We start from the raw sequence: 19,917 nt of genomic DNA, 5'->3' as shown, positions 1-19,917 counted from the left end.
CGCTGAGCCCGGACGGCCAGGGTGACACCCAGCCGTGCCAATATTTCTGTTTTTAGCACCACATAGTCTTTTGCTTGGTCAGGCTCTAGGTCATAATAAGCTTTCTGCGATTCCCCAGTTAACAGAGGGGCCACCAGTCCAGCCCATTGCTCCTTAGGCCACTTTTCCCTTTCAGCAGTCCTTTCAAATGTGGTCAAAAACACCTCTGGATCATCCTCTCCAGTCATTTTTGTCAATAAACGGCTCACACCAAAGGATGCGGTATTATTGTAACCACTTGCTTCATTGGTCTGCGGACGTTGCTGTATTAATGTCTCTATTTTCTGTTGAAAACTCTGCTCTTGCTTCTGCAACAGGTCTATAATACGGGCTTCAGATTGCTGCTGTGCTTGTTGCTGAGCTTCCAGACTCTGCAGGTGAGCTTTCTGCTGGGCTGCAAGGCTCTGTTGTTGAGCTGCAAGGCTCTTTTGTAAAGCCGCATTTGTTTGCTGCTGATTTGCATTTGCTAGAGCCAGCTGTCTCAGTATCTCCTCCATGCTGGCCTTTAAAAAAATTGAAAAAAAACTGCCAAAATTCTCCACCAACTGTGAGGGGTTAGCTCGGCAGCGGGTGTGTGTGACCCCCTGGATGGGTTCACAACACAAAATCAGGCACAGCAGACAGCGTTGTAGGTGCCAAAAACAAAAAACATGCGGTTTATTTATGCTACATGCAGTGATACATATAACAGCCAAACAAAAATAAAACATGAAAATAAATCCTGGTCAGCTTGACCTCTAACTACACACTTAGATTCCCTGTCTAACAACTGAGTGCAGCCTTGTGCTGCACCAGTCCCTGTCCCTGTTGTAGAGGTTTGCCACACAGGCGTTAACTCACCGCACAGAACAGATATCACACTCCCCAGTCTATACAACACAAAACTGGTTCCAGGATGGAGAATTTTCCTAAGCATGCTGGGGTTTTTTGTAGAGGTCTTAATGAGCCCACTTACTTCAGCTGGGCTCATTAATTCTTCCCCTCTAATTGTAAAAGTCTGCATAAAGCCTGAATCTAGGGCACACATATTTCCCATCCTGGATACAACCAGGTGACTTTACCTGCGTGCTGCCACAATACATACATTTACAGAAGGAGAAAGGAAAACATTATTTCCTCCATATAGTCATATTCATAAAACCAAATGACTGTTTTATACTTATTTTTCCGGAGACATACTCTTATCACATTATACATACCGGTAAGCACATTCGGAAAATATAAAGACAGTTGAACAAAATTGAGCAAAATAAATACTGTGCGTCCAATGTAACCTACGCGTTACAGAGTCATACGCTCCTTCTTCAGGGATGATTCATTTTTGCACATTTAATTTGAAAAAAAGTAGAATCTACAAAACATAAGAAAAAAATATATATACATGCGTATAATTCTTCAATGAAAGAAAGGAGGGAAGAAGAAAGAAAAAAAAAAGGAGGGGGGGAGGGAGGAAGGGAACACGCACCACCCAAAAGGGGGGTCAACTCACTGGATGGAAACCGGGGCCGCAGTGATAGGTTGACTGTAGGGGAGGAGATGTGAGAGTGGAATAGATGCATGAAAATTTCACATGCCTATATTCAAATAAATGTTACAAATATTTTGTTGCAACACATTATAGCTCTGGAGAGTTTTATATACATTTACCCTCCCAATTAACTCCCATTATTGTCCTTACAAAAAGAGGACAACCTTGAAAAAGGAAATTATGTATAGAAAGCTATATCGTAATAACAATCCCGTAAACCGATAATGTCAAAATACCTTTCGCTGATCTTGTACCAGAAGCGTCTTTTAAGATGGTTTCATAAGTGACTGAAGTTATCATGCTTAGAGCATGTCGTTTTGGAGGAGATTCCTCAAATTTATTGTTCACAGACTTCGGTGCACAAAGCAGTCTGTTCACATACTTTGGTAGTATAAAACTTGCACATTCGCTGCAGCGCCTAAGTGGTCAAAGAATCTCTAGCACTGTATAGAAGATTACACCTGGGGCATACACATCAGGTCCAGCCTAAGGAGATGATATTACATCCATTAGTTCCCCTTCATTATCAAACAGAAACGCATACAAATCGGCGTGAAAGATAGATTTTTTTACCTTCAGCTGTATCTCTAGAAAGTCGCCTCCTCGTTGACCATTGCGGACTGAACACAGACCGCTCATGGTTCGTTAATATATCCCACAACCCCGCCTTCTTACCTCCCCTTGCAGGTGAAGTTGGTATCACTCACCTGTGTAGCCTATAACATCTAAGGGTGGTCCCCCGGGTGCGCGGCGCACGGCGTCGCCCCATGCCCACATCCAAGATGGCGCCGTGGGAGGAGTGACGTCATGCGTCACGCTCCCACGACACACATGCGCAGATCGTTCCTTATACCCTATAGATGGACAACGAGTAACGTTCAATAGACTACATCCCCCAGGGAGCACAGCGCCAGGGGAAGGTTGTGGCTTGTAATTGAAAGATCCATTTTAATTTTCTTTGCAGCAAAGCCTTATTCCAATCCCCCCCTCTTTTATTGGGGTGCACTCTATCTAAGACCATAAATATAACCCTGGGAAAGGTACCTCCATGCAGGGGGATAACAGGAATAGCTTTTTTCATACTCCATATATGCTTAGATATCCGTGATCACAATTCCAATTTGGTTTTTCCTATATAGGGGGTCTGCTTTGGATGGGATCCCGGCACGCACAGGCCACCACGGGTGGGATGACACTGCCTTTGATTGATTTCAATTGGCAGGTACTGTTCCGTCCTGGTGGCCTTTCTTTTCACAGTCCTGTTCACTTTTTTTGAACAGCGGGGGATGGGTGCTACATCACCCTACCCTCCTGTTTTTTCCCTCATGGGTTTCGTTTATGTCTGCCCTGTAAACACCTTGGGCGGACGTATAGTTGAATGTACTGACACATCTGACATGAGTGCGCAGCCGCCAGCCGGGGTTGCTGGCGCTGTGCTCCCTGGGGGATGTAGTCTATTCAACGCTACTCGTTGTCCATCTATAGGGTATAAGAAACGATCTGCGCATGCGTGTCGGTGGGAGCGTGACGCATGACATCACTCCTCTCACGGCCCCATCTTGGATGTGGGCATGGGGCGACGCCGTGCGCCGCGCACCCGGGGGACCGCCCTTAGATGTGATAGGCTACACAGGTGAGTGATACCAACTTCACCTGCAAGGGGAAGTAAGAAGGCGGGGTTGTGGGATATATTAACAAACCATGAGCGGTCTGTGTTCAGTCCACAATGGTCAACGAGGAGGCGACTTTCTAGAGATACAGCTGAAGGTAACAAATCTATCTTTCACACCGCTTTGTATGCGTTTCTGTTTGATAATGTAGGGGAACTAATGGATGTAATATCCTCTCCTTAGGCTGGACTTGATGTGTATGCCCCAGGTGTAATCTTCTATACAGTGCTAGAGATTCTTTGACCACTTAGGCGCTGCGGCGAATGTGCAAGTTTTATACTACCAAAGTATGTGAACAGACTGCTTTGTGCACCGAAGTCTGTGAACAATAAATTTGGGGAATCTCCTCCAAAACGACATGCTCTGAGCATGATAACTTCAGTCACTTTTGGACATATGAAACCATCTTAAAAGACGCTTCTGGTACAAGATCAGCGAAAGGTATTTTGACATTATCGGTTTACGGGATTGTTATTACGATATAGCTTTCTATACATAATTTCCTTTTTCAAGGTTGTCCTCTTTTTGTAAGGACAATAATGGGAGTTAATTGGGAGGGTAAATGCATATAAAACTCTCCATAGCTATAATGTGTTGCAACAAAATATTTGTAACATTTATTTGAATATAGGCATGTGAAATTTTCATGCATCTATTCCACTCTCACATCTCCTCCCCTACAGCTAACCTATCACTGCGGTCCCGGTTTCCATCCAGTGAGTTGACCCCCCTTTTTGGGCCCATATCTGTGTCTTGGGGCGAAGAACGTATAGGTGGTGCGTGTTCCCTTCCTCCCCCCCCCCTTTTTTCTCTTCTTCCCTCCTTTCTTTCATTGAAGAATTATACGCATGTATATATATTTTTTTCTTATGTTTTGTAGATTCTACTTTTTTTCAAATTAAATGTGCAGCCCCAAGAAAGTGAAAATGGTCCAGCCAGTTCCATAGAGAACTCTGCCGAGTCGGCGGATTAGAATCTGCCTCGGCGATAAGGAAAAACCCTAACATCTAGGCAAATGGAGGAGCATGATGGCCGCTCCGGCCCAAGCCCCGGCCTTAGAAGCATGACACTAGGGGATTGAACAAATCCTCATGGCATAAGTCCCCAAGTATTCAGAGGGCCCCCTCTGGTAAAGTCCCACCAGGACAAGGCTATCCCCACCACAAGTAGAGAATGTCCCAGGGGGGACCCAAGAATGTGGTATATAAATTCTATAAGTAATGTTAATGTGTTTACAATCTTAGCCTGTGAGGGAGAGCCTGAACGCATAGAAGGACCATCAGTCAAGCCCATCCCAAGATCAGGCACCATGGTAGGCCAAACATAAGAAACATTTTCAAACATATATAAGAACAACAAAAATGGGGGACGACAAGGGACCGATTAATTGGCCATCAGACCTAAGGAGTCACTGTAAAAGGAAAAACAAATCAATATTAACGACTGTGATAAAGTTGAAAAATATAGTTCATGGTGGATGGAGCAAATAATCAAGGGGGACAGGAGTCTTCAGACCTCTTAGGTTGCTGGGTAGTGATGGACGAACTTCCGACGGGACGTACGTGGCCAAAAGTTCTTTTCAGTTCGCGGCAGGCCCCATTGACTTTAATGACAGATGAACCTTAAAAACCTCCAGGTCATATTTTCAGCCACAAAATACTTACTAGTTGTGCACGCATAGTCCTACAACATGGACACTGACATAACAAAAGTATTAAGTGAATCTGGGATCAACAACGACAAGCATCCTTTTTTTATCTGTGAAATTTTGACAATTCAGGAGCGCATGAAGGCCATGGAGGAGAGGCAAGGTCAGGGCAGGCCATGAAGGGGGTGCAGGAGATGACTAGTACCACAGTCAAGGCAGCGCAGTCCTGTGACAGTGTCCCAGTGGGCCAACCTGTGCTTGAGCCCCTCCCTCTGCCTGGCCCTTACCCCCACCTATGCAGGGCTCCACTGCGGTGGTCTGGAGGTGCCAGTCCAGTGCTGATCCTCAGCCATGGTGCTGGCATTGCCTGCTGATTGGCTTCTCCACTGTTATCTCCCTCACTGTCTGAAACCAGCACTGCGATAGAGACTGAGCACTAACACCAGCACCGTAATAGAGAGCACTGACACCAGCACTGATACCAGCAACTCGCTGCGGGACCCAAAAATATGACACCGCTCAACCTCTTCAAACAGGAGGGTACGGGCATATAGTACGGTGTGCTTTTTTTTGTACAAGGAAGTGAGCCAAAAGGTAGAAAAAAGGTCTTGATGCTGGATTAAATAAATCGTTTATAGTCAACACTGTCGTGAGCTAGGCGAGTGTGCTTATCGGTCACGATCCCCCCCTGCTGAACGTCCTTTCGGACAGGACACTGGACGAGGGTCAAGCCAACAGTTCCACTGCAAATTGGGCAAGCTCTGGCCAGAGGTCAAGCCTGAAACAAAACAAAAGAGGGGAAGGCGCACTGACCTAGTGCATTACCATAAAAAAGAGCTTTACTTAAAAGCAAAACAAATAGCAAAATGGCTACTCACAAACGAGTATTGATCAAAGGCAAAAGCAATACAAATGGATCCATCGCACCGAACATTGGCAAATCCAGATCAGATGTCAGAGAAATTGGTAAGTACCTCAATGAAAACGGCTAACGCGTTTCGGGGGTGACCCCCTTTCTTCAGAGCCAAAATGGGCAATGGTTTCTCACTGGAGGCTACCGGTATATATATATGGAAGTTTCTAAACCCATGTGGTCAGAAATGTCACAAAGCTCCACCCACAAAAAAAAATATTTTTATATAAATTCTATAAAATAGTTATCTACCCATTCACTTGTCTTCCATTCGCCATCATTCGTATATAGGAAAACGTTTTCTAGTAAACACCTTCATGTAAAAAAGGGAAGAACTCACATATATATATATATATATATATATATATATATATATATATATACACCCATATATACCCAAATACACATATACATACATATATACGTGTGCACAGACACACACATGGGTATACATAAACACACATATATACACATAGATCGCTCTATTTTGTTCTACTCATATTCTGTATACACTTGTGGGAGAAAGACAAGGCATTACCTTAGATTTGCGCCAGTGTCCACTTAGGCATTCTATTAGTTAATTAAATAAATAAATAAATAATATCCGCACCTGTATATGCAGGGAGGAAGTACTAGGTGATCAAACGCTTGTGCATTCCACAAAATTGCTGGAGCGCACCTGGTCCCGTATAACAGGAAGTGCGGGTGGAAATGCGTTCCACCCGCAACTTCTGGCCGCCCCAACATGGACGCTTCCACTCAGGGGCACATCGAGGACGCCCGAGCGCAAGCATCCGGCCGCCTATCGTGCTCCGCTTCCGCTCCTGCGTGTACCAAGACCGCTGGAGTGCAAGCTGAAGCCAGAGCCCGGAAGCGCGGGCGGAGACAGACCCGCCCACAGCTTTAGGCTACCAGACCCAACCCATCTGCCCATACGTACACCAGCCTAGTGCCTGGGCGTGGGGGCAGCAAAGGCATAAAATATACTCTGCTAGAGAGTAGGTGAAGGGGGAAACATTTGTATCTAAATAATAGAAAACAAGTGAATGAATAAACAAGCAACCTATACGAATGAACCGTAGATAATAATTTAAAGTTTCTTTAGAAAATGAATTCAATACAGAAATGAATTTAAAAAAAATATACATATATATACATATAAATATATTAATTACTTGAGGGTAACTTCCAAAAGACACACTAACTCACCAGCGAGAAGCCGCACGCCCATTTGTCAATGGCGTGGACTGAAAAGTACTATCATATCGTTAGTATTATAATTAATATTGCTACAGTTATAGAATTGAAAAAAATAAAAAAACAACAGAAAGGGGAATAAATTAGAACTAATTGATTAAATAGATAATTAGTTAAAAATTGAACCAGGACTAAATCAGTCTAGCCAACAAGTCTTATACCTAAGGCTAGATCTACCATCATTTAAGTAAGTATGTATACCGCCTCTAAGGGGATATAGCCGGAATACAACTCCCTATCTAAAAAAATGTTGGGCCCTCATTTAGAATGAACAACCACGGGGAAAGGGATTAAAAAACTAAAAAATAATTGGTTGAAAATTAATAGTTAAAAATTAAAATTCATTAGTTAATTGGTTAAACACTGAACCAAGACTAAGTCAGTCTATCCAACAAGTCACTACTTAAGGCTAAGTATAGCACTAATTGCCTCTGTATACCGTATCTAGAGGAATGTAGCCGGGGTGCATACACCTTATCTAAAGGGTTGGGCCCTCGTGTGACCAAAGGGCCCCGTAGAAGGATCTAATGGGCCTCATATAGCCTTGATTGAATGAATAGAGTTGCCTCAGCTACATACGACCTTAACCCGCCCAAGGGCTCGCAGGGGCCACCCATCTTACAGGAGGTTGTGTAGTTCAATTTCTTCATTTAGGCCCTTAGGGGCCATAGTTCCTAGACAGAATATCCAGTAGGCCTCTCTATTACAGAGTAGCTGGTGTTTTTTGCCATTGTCCACATCGTTTGGCATAGCCTCGATCCCAAAGACCTTTATGCCATCCTGGCGTGAATCTCTTTAAAATGTCTTGGTAACGAATACTTGTCCTTCTCTGTCTGAATGCTACTTCTATGTTCGTTCATTCTGGTTCTCATCTGTCTTGAAGTACGGCCAACATAGAGGAGGCCACAAGGGCACAAAATACCATAGATGACATAAGTGGACCTACAATTAATGAACTGCTTAATCCTGTGGACTTTTCCATCGGTACCTATTACGTCCCTTTTCCTATGGCACATATATGCACAGTTAGCGCAATTTGTACTCCCGCATTTATAGCTACCCTTTTGGTCAAATATTGTGGCCCAGATGCTATTTAGGCCTCTACTTTTGATCTTCTTCACCCTATTAGGGGAAATAATGCTCCTCAGATCTTTCGGTCTCCTGAAGACTACATTCGGGCATGGGGGGAGGCTGGTTTTCATGATAGGATCTGATTCAAGTATCCTCCAGTTTTTCTTAAGGATCCTTTGTATTGCTGGAGCCCTATTGTTGAACCTAGTACAAAAGCGTGTCTGAGGATGTTTGTTACTGTGGGATGTGATCTTCTGAGCTTCTTCTCCAGTCTTGTCATACAATAGCAGATACTTAGAGAAGGCTTCCTCGATATGCTCTTCCTTATATCCCTTTTCTTTGAATTTGTTCTTAAGAATGAGGCTCTGTGTTTCGTAGTCTTATTTGAGGGTACAAGTCCTCCTAAGTCTGCAAAATTGCCCAAAAGGGACATTCCGGATCCATCTTGGATGGTGGTGGCTATGGGCATGGTGATACGAATTTCCAGAACTTTGTTTGAAGTGGGTTTTGGAATAAATCAATCCTTCTTCGTCAACTCGCAGTTCTAAGTCTAGGAACACCAAAGACACCTCATCCACCACATGCGTGAATGTGATTCCAAAGGGGTTTTCGGCACAGTGCGTCAGGAATCCTTCTAGATCTTCGTCGCTACCATTCCAGATAATGAGGACGTCGTCTATATATCGAGCGTATAGAACTAGATTCCTTCCAAATGGATAGTTGGTCCAGATGTACTTTTGCTCCCAGTAGCCCATAAAAAGATTTGCGTAGCTTGGCGCAAATCTAGCCCCCATCGCAGTACCTTTTATCTGTCTATAGAAACCTTCCATAAACATAAAATAATTGTGGGTCAAGGTGAATTCCGTGCTGTCGTAGATGAATTTAGCCTGGGCAGGGTTGAACAGATGTGCTTCTGCCAGATAATGTTCGATTGCTCTTAGGCCAAACTCATGTTGAATGAAAGTGTATAGTGATACTACATCCAAAGACAGCCATCTATAGCCTTTTTCCCAAGTATATGCGCTAAGGATATCCAACGCATGACCAGAATCCTTAATAAATGATGGCAAGTTAGTTACCAGCCTTTGAAGGAAGTAATCTATATAGCTGCCGAGATTACTGGTAAGGCTATTCATTCCAGCAATAATTGGTCTGCCTGGGGGCTTCTTCAGGTCCTTATGAGTTTTTGGAATGTGATAGAAATATGGGACTGGGGGGCGTGGCTTGGCGCCGAGGGAAGATGGACGCTTGAACTAGAGCTCCCGGTCCCCGAGGTCTAGCGATCTTAAGTTTGGTAGCTATCCCGCATTACAGGATGGGAAGCACACCGCCAAATGTTTCGTCGATCCGTTCCGGATCTCCGCGGGATGCAGATCACCAGGCCGCAGCACACGAGGCCTCCTCACAAAGCAGAGCGACACCTTGCTCCAGGAGCTGCAGCCCTCAGCACCCCCCCTCTGCCTCGGACACACAGCAAACCCTGAGCCTGGCTGATCTCCGTGCTGTTGCCGCTGACATAAAATCAGCCATGTCAGCGGCTATCTCAGAACTACGGGAAGACTTTCATAGTATGGCGATTAGAATGGAGGAGGTGGAAGGGACGCAGGCCCGCCATGATGCGGCCCTGTGTCAAGTACAACAACTGACGGAATCACATGCCATACATTTGCGCGACATGAATCGACATGTAGAGGACCTCGATAACCAAGGGAGGAGACAGAATCTGAGAGTAAGAGGTCTCTCCAAAGCCATAGACGCTCCGCAACTAGTAAGGGAAATTACAGCCATCTTTAACGGCTTGCTTGACCGACCCCCTGACACAATAATTCAGATGGAAAGGGTCCACAGAGCCTTACGCCCTAGAGTCAGAGAGACTGACCCCCCCAGAGACATCATATGCTGTCTCTCCGACTTCATTCTCAAGGAAGAAATAATGCGAAAAGCCAGAAATACTGAGAGACTCCTACACCAGGGCTCAGAAATCAGGATCTTTCAAGATTTATCTACTATCACGCTCCAAAGAAGGAGGGAGCTGAAGCCTCTGCTAGATGTCTTGAGAGCCAGAGTGATCCCCTATAGATGGAAGTTCCCATTCTGCTTATCGGCCACCGTCAACGGTCATATCTTCCATCTTAAAGTTCCTGAAGACCTGGAGCATTTCTGTAGCTCTCTCCATATTCCACTGGTAGAGGTACCAGACTGGTACAGCGACTTCCGCATATCTCCTTTGCATAGAGCAGAGTCAATGGATGGAGTTGCCGAAGCAGGTAATTTCAGCATGAGTCGCCGCCGCAGACAACATCACCCGTCCTCCCCACCGAGACCAGCGGAAATGCCGAGAAATACGAGCCCCACAGCATCTCCAGTCCATAGAAGGCAAAGAAGAGCATAGAACGGAACGGACTGCATCCCCAACCCACCTTTCGCTGTGCTCCAGATAAGTGCTATCTCTACGCCCTAGATTCTTGAACTGTCTCTTCTCTAGGATTTTCTCTGACTTTCTGCCTGATACCCTCTGATACGCTATCTCCCTCCACAATCCCATCTCTTGAGAAAGATCGACGGCTGATTGGGCTACATACTACACCTTTTCTCAGATATTAGTTTCGGGACTTTATTTAGCCCATAAGCCTTGACGAACTATATCTGTTCAATGACTTAACTGCACCATCAATGCAATAACCAATCCGACCAAACTGTAGCATGTAACTTTTGAACAGATTTTCATATAACGATGACCATAACTAGTCACTTGTTTAGGTTCTCCCACAGAGATTTAGCTATGTTTATACTGTACCTCTTTAATCTGTAACACACGAAATGCTTATCTGGAATCCGTTCCATGCTTAGAAATTTCTATGCTTTGCTGCGCTACTTACTGTTTTCAGTGAGGGTTATAAGTCATTACTCTCACATTGATGGTGGCTACTCTGACCCTCACTGAGAGCTGTCTCCGCTGAGTATTGACACAGAACAAAATGTGATTGATGGCATTCAGAAACGCCTATTTACTAGTTATCTAGATAATGTCTGATACTATCCTTTATATTTTTCAGTTTCTCAGATGTTCTATTGTTACGGTCGTTTGTGCTCCGCCTGCTTCTAATATCCTCCATGTATCTGGAATGAACATGTCTTGGCATTGTTCACTTTTATTACCCCTATTCTATCTGCTATTACTCACAACCTTGCACAGTTTGGTGCACTCACACCCTCTGATAAATTGATATGGTCGCTTTCCTCGACCACCTGAAACAAGATCAGGCGGACACAACCGATCATTTTACTTAATAGGATTCGAACAGTTTGAATCTATCCAGGGGACGTTTCAGAGATACATACCAACTGTTACATAGGCAATGTACTGCTGATTTGTTCGCACTTCTGCAGCATTGATTGATGCTGTGGCAGCATTTCTGTTATAACTGTTTTGTTATTCTCTTGAAGATTTATCTCCTCATAATCTTACAGTTTTACCATTTCCTTATGTTGAGTTGTTTTTATTGTTAAGGGTCTTCTTCATCATATGCTTTATTTACACATGACCTCCCCTTACTTGTCCTCTTACTCTGAAAACACAACTTTATCTCCCGAAAATACCCCTTTGCAATTACTAGTTCAATCCCTTCTCTTCCCACACCCCAATCACACGAGCCAATAGCCTACCATAACCTCCAGCACATTAGACCTCACGGGACTCTAGACTCACTACTAACAGAAACTCTCTCTCCCCCGACCGCCAAACACTCCCACACACAGGGATCTCGACAGAGATTCTCCTGACACTTGTTGGGTTTCAAAATCGGTACAACTCAACTGTAGTTGCCGACCCCAATAACTATCCCTTTCCCCCCAGTGGTGTCCTTTCTATATCTGACTGGATACTCTGCGGGTAAAACTACACTTACCCCACTCCTTTCCCTATCGTTCTCTTCTCCCTACCCCTCCGGGCGTTTCTCCCTCCCATCACTCCCCCCTTATTCCCCCTACCTAACCACCTAGTACTTCACCACCTATATCGCACAAATCACAACTGTCACTTGTCAAGTACATTTAACTGCCTAACTCTCCTAGGACAGTAGTTAGTTACTCAAAATGGCATCCTCCAAGACCATGATTGTGCCTAACACCTTAAAACTAATTTCTTTGAACGCAAAGGGACTGAATCTCCCAGAAAAAAGATCTAGTATTTTAAATGGTCTACAGGGGATGTGTGCGGATGTGATTTTCCTACAGGAGACTCACTTCAAGTCTCAGGCCTACCAAAACTTTCAAATTATTACTACCCGACCAGTTATCATGCGATCTCATCCGACTCAAAAACAAAAGGGGTGTCTATATTATTATCCAAAAATGTCTCTATACAAATTACGGACTCGCTGAGTGATACCCAAGGTAGATTTCTTTTCCTAAAAGGCACATGGCAGGGTAAGCCCATAACATTTGCCAATATTTATAGTCCTAATTCAGGCCAAGTTACCTTCTTCCGAAAAACCATCGCCCTACTTACCACATTTCAATCTGGAATGGTTTTATTGGGCGGAGACTTTAATGTCCCATTAGAACCACTCCTTGACACCTCGACAGGCACTTCCCATCTGCCGTACAGAGCCCTCCGACAGATAAGATTGTCTCTGCAATCCCTCATGCTGCATGATACATGGCGTACCTTAAACCCCACTGAGAAAGATTTCACCTTTTTCTCAGCCCCCCATAGCCGCTACTCTAGGCTTGACTACATCTTTCTTACCCAAGCTGACCTCCCCCTTCTTTCTGCAACCAAAATTGAATCCATGACCTTGTCTGACCATCACCCAGTTTCCATCACACTAACGCTACTAGAAACCCAGGAACGCACACAGGTCTGGTCAATGGACTCCCAAATTTTAACAAACTCAATATATGCTACTGAAGTACACCGATGCCTAACAGAGTATTTTACACATAATGACACTCCTGACACAACACACATGACGCAATGGGCTGCCCATAAGTGTGTAGTAAGAGGTAAACTGATCTCCATTTCCGCAAAGATTGCGAAAGAAAAGAAAGCATTCCTTTCCGAACTCTATATCAAACTCAAAAAGTTGGAAACTGTCCATAAACGTACCCTAGCCTCTCACACTCTTCTAGAGTTGCAAGAGATTCGCACCTCCATCCAGACAGAACTAAATAAAAGAGTGAAAAGAAGGTTTCTCCTGACCAAACGACAATTCTATGAATTTGGCAATAAGAGTGGTCGTCTACTGGCTAGGGCCTTACAATCACATAAATCCAGACTGAATGTGCATTGCTTACACTCCTCAACAGGATCTAAACTCACTGCTAATAAAGACATAGCGACGGAATTCGAAAATTTCTATTCCAAATTATATATTTTACAAGGAGCCACTGAATCGACTAAGTCCCACTCGACACGTTCACAATTAATACATAAATTTCTAGAACAAAACTGCCCTAAATTAAACAATGCAGACCTTGTAGATGGTCTAGAGGGTCCTATCAATCAGCAAGAGTGGGATATAGCACTTAAGCAAACCAAAGTAGGCAAATGCCCTGGATCGGATGGGCTCCCAACGGCATACTACAAGACATTCACAGATATTTTGAAAGATCCTTTCATGAAAGCGTTCAACTCCCTGACTACTCACGACCACATCACTCCTGAAATGTTAGAAGCTCACATTGTAGTAATACCTAAAGGAGATAAGGACCCCACACAAATGGCTAACTACAGACCAATCTCTTTACTTAATGTGGACATCAAAATTTTCTCAAAAATCCTGGCTAATAGGCTATTAACTATTCTCCCCAACATCATCTCACTAGATCAAGTAGGTTTTGTTCCGGGCAGGGAGGCCCGGGACAATACCATTAAAGCCATCAATACCATTAAATACCATTAAAGCCATCTCATTAAAACATCCAAACAGAAAAGTTTATTTTTGTCCCTTGACGCGGAGAAGGCATTCGACAGGGTAGCATGGGACTATATGCATGCAGTCCTAAGACACATTGGCTTGGGGCCACAGCTGATCAACTTTATTCAATCCCTTTATCGGAACCCGTCTGCGAAAATTAGAGTCAATCGCACCCTGTCGAATGCCTTCTCCATCCGGAATGGAACCAGACAAGGCTGTCCTTTGTCCCCTATTTTATTTATACTGACCCTGGAACCCCTGCTAAACAGTATTAAGCAAAATCCCGACATCACAGGTGTACATACAGGAAATAAGACTAGCAAATTAGCTGCATACGCGGACGATATCTTACTATTTCTCTCTGACCCGCATACCACTCTCCCGGTCCTCTTAAAAGAATTTTGCCGGTTTGCCCTACTTTCTAACTTCAAAATTAACTTCGATAAATCGTATGCACTTAACATTTCCCTTAATCCAGACTCGGTAGCCCAATGCAAAGCGAACTTTCCTTTCCATTGGAATGCTAACGAAATTACATACTTAGGTATCAAAATTCCAAGCGATTTAACTAATCTCTACAACATTAATTACCCGACCATCCTCAAAAAACTCAATGACGATTTAAAACACTGGAATAAACTCCCCGTCTCCTGGTTTGGAAGAGCTGCCATCATAAAAATGAATGTCCTACCACGCATCCTATATGTATTACAAGCAATACCGATACGTCTCCCCCCAGCCTTCTTTAAGGCGTATAAATCCGCCTGCATCAAATTCTTGTGGGGATCTCACAGACCCAGAGTTAAATATACCCAACTTATCCTTCCTAAACAACTAGGGGGGATTGGTTTACCTGACCTATTTAATTATTACGCAGCCACACACTTGACCAGAATTGTGTATTGGAACATTCACGCACGCTGGAAGGATTGGGTAAATTTAAACGCCTCCTTCACCAAATTCCCCTTACGCTCACTCCCATGGCTGAATCATTTACACCACAAGAAAGACACTGACTCACACCCACTCATTGCACCAACGCTACAATGCTTCCGCACTATTTGCACGAAACACTCAATCTCTTCTGTACCTGGACCACTCACACCTTTGAAACTGAACCCAGACTTCCCCCCGGGATTGCATGAAAACTTTCTCCAGAAAAACTGGTCATATGATCAAATCCTGTTGCAACACTTTTACTCCAATAAGAAAGCACTAACAGCTGATCAATTAGCCATGTCACAAGGAAAACCCCCCATATCACGTTGGACTTTCCAACAAATCACACACTATCTAAAAACCACCACCAAAATCCAAGACTGCTCCAGACAGCTGACGCCTTTTGAATCTTTGTGTACGTCCTCCACGCCTCAATCCCATCTTATATCCCAAACCCACTCTCTTCTCTTCCATAATCAAACACCCAAATCTCTTAAAGCCTGTGACACATGGGAGAAAGAGTTGGGGGTTACTTTGACGCATGAGGAATGGGAAAACATACTTCTCCATATACACAAAGGTTCCCTTAACGTCTTTACCCAAGAGAACGGGTATAAACTTCTTACGCGATGGTATAGAACACCAGCACTTTTACACAAATGGAGCCCAAGCACCCCTGATACATGCTGGCGATGTCAATTGGCTAAGGGCACCCTGATACATATCTGGTGGGACTGCTCCCGCATTCAACCCTTCTGGAAGATGGATAAATGGGGAGTGGGTTGCGCTATGGGGCCTTAAGAGTGGATATGTATAAGTAGAAAGAAAGGTAAGAGCAGCCTCTATTGATTTCCCCCCAAGGGTGGGAAGATACGCAAACAAAGAGAGATAATAGATATGGCGCTATACCGATATGTGAGGGCTACCAATATATTGGCGTGTAAAATGTGAACATAAATGTGCTATGTTTGTTAGTCAATTTCACATGTGTGAGAATATGTGTAATTTCCAGCGTGCTGGTTGATTTTAGGCAAAAATACGTATAATATATATATTTTCCAGCATGCTGGTTCAAAAACCCAAAATTATAAAAACCACACAAAAAAAATAATAAAATACAAAATACAAAAGATCACGGTATGGCAAGTGCCGTGACACTCTTATACAATACTTATCTCTATAACAATAAGTAATTACTAAGGTGCAAGTGCAAATAAATTCATATAAAGCTGAAAATTAGGTGTGATACCTGGTGAAATGACCGTGAAAATTATACTAAGGTGCCCAGATATAAAATAAATTATCACAGTGATAGCATAATCTGATATTTAGACTAATAGTGATGCTATATGGAAGTTAATATAAAACCTAAATACCATAAACATAAAACATAGATGCAATGAAATGATATGTTACAAAAGATTAAAATGCCATAAAAATAAGAATATGCAAGAAATGTGCAAAAATTGTGCAAAAGATGTGCAAAAAATGCAGGCAAGTTGTAAACATTGGACGTGATGGAGCAAGTCTCTATTGGGTGACGGAAAAATCCGTAAGTGCAAAAAGGAGGGAAGTGGTAATTTCCAACTGTGTTCTCCACATTCGGTGGCTCAATAGTGTGTTAAATTATTATGCTCTCACCGGAAGGAGGACCCCATCCGGGGTGGATCAACTTTCACAATATTAGCTATTGTGCTGCTCTCTGGCTTCCTCCAGCTGAAAAAGTTAGGGATCCCTCGTTCCTCCGTGAGTGCAATATGCCACGTTTATATGGAGTAGAGAAGAGGCACAACCATAGTGTGATACCGTTTTAAAATGTTTATTGCAGAAAATAAGTAAAAAGTACTCACAAACAAGTAGTTTTAAAAGTGCGGTAGTGTGTACAGCTTTAAAATTCCCGCTCTGTTATCTCCGTCTGAGCTCGAGGTTTACGCTGCCTGGCCACGCCCTACGCGTTTCGTCACACGGACGTCATCTGGAGCGTAGGGCGTGGCCAGGCAGCGTACACCTCGAGCTCAGACGGAGATAACAGAGCGGGAATTTTAAAGCTGTACACACTACCGCACTTTTAAAACTACTTGTTTGTGAGTACTTTTTACTTATTTTCTGCAATAAACATTTTAAAACGGTATCACACTATGGTTGTGCCTCTTCTCTACTCCATATAAACGTGGCATATTGCACTCACGGAGGAACGAGGGATCCCTAACTTTTTCAGCTGGAGGAAGCCAGAGAGCAGCACAATAGCTAATATTGTGAAAGTTGATCCACCCCGGATGGGGTCCTCCTTCCGGTGAGAGCATAATAATTTAACACACTATTGAGCCACCGAATGTGGAGAACACAGTTGGAAATTACCACTTCCCTCCTTTTTGCACTTACGGATTTTTCCGTCACCCAATAGAGACTTGCTCCATCACGTCCAATGTTTACAACTTGCCTGCATTTTTTGCACATCTTTTGCACAATTTTTGCACATTTCTTGCATATTCTTATTTTTATGGCATTTTAATCTTTTGTAACATATCATTTCATTGCATCTATGTTTTATGTTTATGGTATTTAGGTTTTATATTAACTTCCATATAGCATCACTATTAGTCTAAATATCAGATTATGCTATCACTGTGATAATTTATTTTATATCTGGGCACCTTAGTATAATTTTCACGGTCATTTCACCAGGTATCACACCTAATTTTCAGCTTTATATGAATTTATTTGCACTTGCACCTTAGTAATTACTTATTGTTATAGAGATAAGTATTGTATAAGAGTGTCACGGCACTTGCCATACCGTGATCTTTTGTATTTTGTATTTTATTATTTTTTTGTGTGGTTTTTATAATTTTGGGTTTTTGAACAAGCATGCTGGAAAATATATATATTATACGTATTTTTGCCTAAAATCAACCAGCACGCTGGAAATTACACATATTCTCACACATGTGAAATTGACTAACAAACATAGCACATTTATGTTCACATTTTACACGCCAATATATTGGTAGCCCTCACATATCGGTATAGCGCCATATCTATTATCTCTCTTTGTTTGCGTACCTTCTGGAAGATGGTTCACAAACTGATACACAAGATCACAACATATAACTTACCTTTCACCCCAGCAGAATTTTTGTTGCACCATACCAATATAGGCAATACATCTTACCGAAAGTCCCTACTTATCCATCTAATCAATGCTGCAAAGCATTGTGTTCCCAGACATTGGAAATCCCAGGACAGCCCATCCATCAAGGAATGGACGTTGAGAGTCCAAGCGATAGCTGAGATGGAAGAACTGATAAATATTTCTAAAGATACCCCGCAAAAATTCACTCAGAAATGGGCTTGTTGGAAAGAATTTGAGACTACCCCGGATTACAAGGACATTCTTTTAAACCCTGACTGACCGCTGCCGACAGCTTCCTTTAACCTGAATGTGATGGAAATACATTGCCATTTACTTATACAGTCCTACATTCAAAATGAATTTACTGTAACCGACTGTAGCAAACCTTCCTGCATATTGAAAGATTAACATTGGATCGCTCCAGATGTTTTTGTCTGGACCCTTCTTTGCCCATACATCATACTTCTGTATTTGTTGTTTTAGGAGAGTTTCGATGCACTAATCAAATGATATTTGACGGAGTCTATTTGGATTCCCTCCCTATTCCCCTCTCCCTTCCCCCAGTGTCCCTACCCTCCCCTTCTTTCCCTTCTTTATTTCACTCCAACAATCTACCTGATTCTATTCCCCTTCCCCCCTCTCCTCATACCCGACTTAGACATAAGGGTACTTCATAAAGCAACTTAACCACTTCAGGACCGCCGTATTGCCAATGTACGTCAACACAATGGCACAGGCAGGCATAATCACGTAAATGTACGTGAATGCCTTCTAGCGGGTGGGGGGTCCGATCGGACCCCCTCCCGCTAGATACGGCGGTCCCTTTCGGTGCCGGAGCGATCGGCGATGAGGGGATGGCCGTTGGTTTCCGCCCATCCCCTCTCGATCGCTCCTGGCCAGTGACGAACTTCCTCCCCTGTGAAAATGTAAACACAGGAGGAGGAAGTGATGTCACACTCCTCGTGGCGGTCTTTTTGAACCGGACAGCGAGGAGTGAAGACGTTCAAGTAAATGCACCAACAGTCCACTGACACATAGGTACACACAGGCACACATTTCACCCCAGTCACCCCCCGATCACCCCCCCGATCGGCCCCCCGCCCCCCCCCAGTCACAGTGTCACTAATGCAGTGTTCATTTATTTATTGATCACTACATTTAGTGTCAGTTGTGACTGTAAAAAGTGTCAGGGCAGCTAGTGTTAGGCCCCTTTAGGTCCAGGGTAGCCCCCTACCCCCCCCTAATAAAGGTTTAACCCCTTGATTGCCCTCCCAGTTAACCCTTTCACCCTCTTTTACCAGTGTCACTAAGCGATCGTTTTTCTGATCGCTGCAATAGTGTCACTGGTCCCGCTAGGAAGCTAGTTTTTTTTTAGGTTCAACGCCAGGTTTTTATACCGTTAGGTACCCCGATATATAACCTAATAAAGGTTTTAACCCTTTGATTGCCCCTAGAATTAACCCTTTCACCAGCGATCGCTGCATAAGTGTCACTGGTGACGCTGGTTAGCCAGTTAGTTATTTAGTTATTTAGGTTCCCCGTCAGCTTTTTATAAAGCTTCAGGTACCCCCATATAAATACCCAATAAAGGTTTTAACCCCTGATTGCCCTTAGTTAACCCTTTCACCAGTGATCACTGTATAAGTGTTACGGGTGACGCTGGTTTGGTAGTTCGCTTTTTATAGCATCAGGGCACCCGCCATTTATTACCTAATAAAGGTTTAACCCCCTGATCACCCGGCGGGTGATATAAATTTGGTTTTAGGGTCAGAAAGGGTCTGCGTCGCCCCAGGCAGTG

The sequence above is a fragment of the Lithobates pipiens genome, unplaced genomic scaffold (assembly GCF_037356315.1).
Source record: "Lithobates pipiens isolate NorthernLeopardFrog02 unplaced genomic scaffold, aLitPip1_a1.2 Scaffold_30, whole genome shotgun sequence".
NCBI classification, from domain to species: Eukaryota; Metazoa; Chordata; class Amphibia; order Anura; family Ranidae; genus Lithobates; species Lithobates pipiens.
Note: the sequence above shows the minus strand (reverse complement) of the source record.